Source organism: Arvicanthis niloticus, unplaced genomic scaffold (assembly GCF_011762505.2).
Source record: "Arvicanthis niloticus isolate mArvNil1 unplaced genomic scaffold, mArvNil1.pat.X pat_scaffold_768_arrow_ctg1, whole genome shotgun sequence".
NCBI lineage: Eukaryota > Metazoa > Chordata > Mammalia > Rodentia > Muridae > Arvicanthis > Arvicanthis niloticus.
The window spans coordinates 25,950-29,410 of NW_023046368.1; the positions used below are offsets into that span (position 1 = coordinate 25,950).

The 3,461-nt window shown below is 39.6% G+C and overlaps 1 pseudogene; it reads right to left on the bottom strand.

Annotated features, from left to right (window-relative positions):
• Positions 1 to 1,600: 1,600 nt before the first annotated feature.
• On the bottom strand, positions 1,601 to 3,230 carry LOC117702405 (vomeronasal type-1 receptor 4-like; annotated as a pseudogene).
• Between the last annotated feature and the right edge of the window lie 231 nt (positions 3,231 to 3,461).

The window sequence follows — 3,461 nt, forward strand, 5'->3', positions numbered from 1 at the left end:
CCAAAAAAGTACTTCTAAAATATAATTAGAGATAAGGGAATACACAGATTAACAGGGAGAGATCAGTGAAAGAGGGTACACCGAACTGACAAAACTACACTTAGAAACTCTATTTTGTTTCTTTAAGGTGTGTGGGCATGTTCAATCACAGATTTGAGGAAGCCAGAATACAATAAGTAGGAGTTTGTTCTCTCCACTATGTAGTCCCTGAGGCTTGAACTCTGATAATCAGTTCTAAGTGGTGAGTGCTTTACCTGCTGAGCTGTCTTGCTGCCTCTTCTGGCCTGTGGTATGATCAAGACATGGTGCTATAATTTTGTCAGTTTCAATGTTGGTGGAAGTCTATAAAAAGGGACATGAGGCCTCAATATTAATTTTGTAACTCAGTGTGAATCTATTCATCAATATAGAATATACAAACTGTTGTTTCCAAGCTCTTTCACTGTAACTGTCATTAGTAATTTTTCCCATCAAATTGTAAGTGAAGTGTCAAGTGGGTTGGAAAAATTTCTCAGTTTGGGGCTGGAGAGAGAAAGCTCAGCAGGTTAGTGCCCTGGCCACTTTTGCAGTGGTTCAGAGCTTGATTCTTTAAAATGGTATTTATAAGATTATCTCTGTAACTCCATCTCTAGGGGTATGACACCCAATTTTTTGTTTTTTGAGACAGGGTTTCTCTGTGTAAGCCTGGCTGTCCTGGAACTCACTCTGTAGACCAGGCTGGCCTCGATCTTAGAAATCCACCTGCCTCTGCCTCTGCCTCTGCCTCTGCCTCTGCCTCTGCCTCTGCCTCTGCCTCTGCCTCTGCCTCTGCCTCTGCCTCTGCCTCTGCCTCTGCCTCTGCCTCTGCCTCTGCCTCTGCCTCTGCCTCTGCCTCTGCCTCTGCCTCTGCCTCTGCCTCTGCCTCCCAAGTGCTGGGATTAAAGGTGTGCACCACCACTGCCCGGCTGACACCCATTCTTCTTAAGAACAGGAAATCCACATAAAAACATGCACATTCAATATACATAAACAAAATAAATGCTAAAATATTTCTTTGTTCAAAGGGGTAAGTACCACAAGTCAGATTTTGAGTTTCATCACACTGACAGCTATAACCACCCCAGATATTTATCTTGTGTCTCTGCTCACAGATATTTATTTTGTGTCTGTGCTAAGTTTCAGGCAGCTGAAAAGGTTAGCTGCTTGATTTTGATCTTCTGAGAAAATAATTTTGTGACTGAGGAAGCAACCTGCAGACAGGATGACAGCTTTGCCTCCTCATTGTTCTGATACCTCTTGTCTACTGTATGATTTTCAGGTGTTACTGATGATTGGAAGCTGAATTTCACTATGGCCCGGAGGGACGAGTTGCCAAGATCTTTCAGGAGAAAATGTACAGTTTGGATCTTGGTAACTTTCTTGGTCCTGGACATTAAACTCTTAATGCTCCTGAGCAGGAGGTGCTTTTGCCTCTTTTCCTCTTTCCTCTTGATGTAATGAGCAGTAGTGACTACCATGACTTGTTCATACAAAAGACATTTAACACATATTTATGAAATAAATTTTTAATGGTATTAATAAGGCTGTATTCTGTGTTTAGCATTTTTAGTGACTCTGGCTTTCAACAGCTGAGAAACACAGAACAAGGATCCTTAGGATCTCTGAAGATCGACAATAACAGAGAAATTGTGGGGAAGACTGCAACCCAAAACTTCACTGACATGTCTCACAAAGAGATGAGAATCTATAAAAATAAAAGGTGTAAAAGATGATACAAATAAAATTTAGAAGATAAAAGCCAACAAATGTGACCACCAGCATCAGGATATTATGAGTTGCTCTGGTCTCAGCTTGGCCTCTGTGGTCTTGATTGGGAGTGAGGATGTGCTGCATTCACTGGAGATGTCTATGGAGGAGAAGCACCATGGAGACACTGGTCCAGACCATGATGCTCATGAATGTGGCATCATGGACAAACTGCAATAATACAATGACTACACTGAATCCAGAATTGGAACAGAAAAACTTGCTTTTAGAGTCAGAGTTATTATCTGTAATCTGTGACCCAGTGACATTAATTGGAATGTAGATGTTATTTAAAAACCAATAGCTGTAACAAGAATAACTCACCAAATTTGGGGCACTTGCTCTGAATATAAGTTTACCAGTTTACCACTATTAACAGGAACAAGAGTAACAAACTGATGGATACAAGGACACAGGTGGAACAAAAGTTTGTGCTTCTTGCAACTAGGCAAATGAAGAATTCTATTTTACATTTGATGTCAGTTAGAGGATTTTTTGGAGCAAAAGCCATCATGTTGTTTGGAAATTTAGTGATGAAGACAGTTAAAGCATTGGCCACAGCCATGTGGCTTCAAATCACCTGTGTGTTTTACAGGCTGGCAAGCCAAGGATAGGTAAGCTTCTGCCCAGAGCCTTACCAACCTAAGACAGAAGTGCATTGCTTTTGATAATGCATATTCCATGCTGGGTAAGGAAAGCATTTTTGTCAGAACCACCTAAGACAGACTCAGTCTTGTTAATGAAATAAAAAAGGGGAGATGTGGAGAGCTTTGGGGGCTGCCTGGCAGGAATCAAACATTGGCCAAGGACAAGGAAATGAACTACAGGCAGGAATCTGACATTTAGTTAGAACAAAGAAGTAATTTCAGGCAGAAATCTAAATATTAGGCTAGAACAAATAAGTAATTACAGGCAGGGATCTAAATCTTAAGCTAGAACAAAGGAGTATGCTTCAGGCATAAAAATTACTTTGGGCTAGGACAGGGAAGTAGGTTTAGATATTTTGATCATCATGATAAGCCCTTAGAAATAGTGACAAGGGAGTGATCAGAGGACTTTGTTTATTGTCCTGCATGTTCTTTGACTATTTGGGTTTATTGTCTTGCTTGTTTCTTGACTATTTGCATCTATTGTATTGCTAGTTCCTCAACCTAGAATTGGCCTTAATACTTGCATGTAATTTAAATGGTATAAAACAAAAAATAGGGGGTTAATGGGGATGATGGGGAAAGGGGGTAACATCTGAAATGTAAATAAAATATTGTATTAAAAAAAGAAAAAGAATTTACCTGTGTGGGCTTCTGTTGAGAATCAGTCAAGACTGGAGAGAAATTATTGACAAAGAGAAATATATTAGCCACAGTCCCAACCTGAAACTAGCAAAGCAAGAGGATCTGAAGAGCTACTTCCTCAGTAGTTTTCAGGGATTTATCATGATCAAACATGGAGGGGGCTTTCCAGTAGTGATGATTAAGTAGGATACTCAGGATTAGGTTCTGTTGTCCATGCTGATCATGTTATTGATTTGTAACAGTATCTCCTCTTGATAAGTGAGACACTATTCATTACTGGTGCTTTTCAGAAATATTTGGTATTTTGTTGTGTGGATAAATAGCATAAAAAATTTCTCAAAAGCCAACAACTTAATTTTTTACAACTAAATTCATTTGTACAAG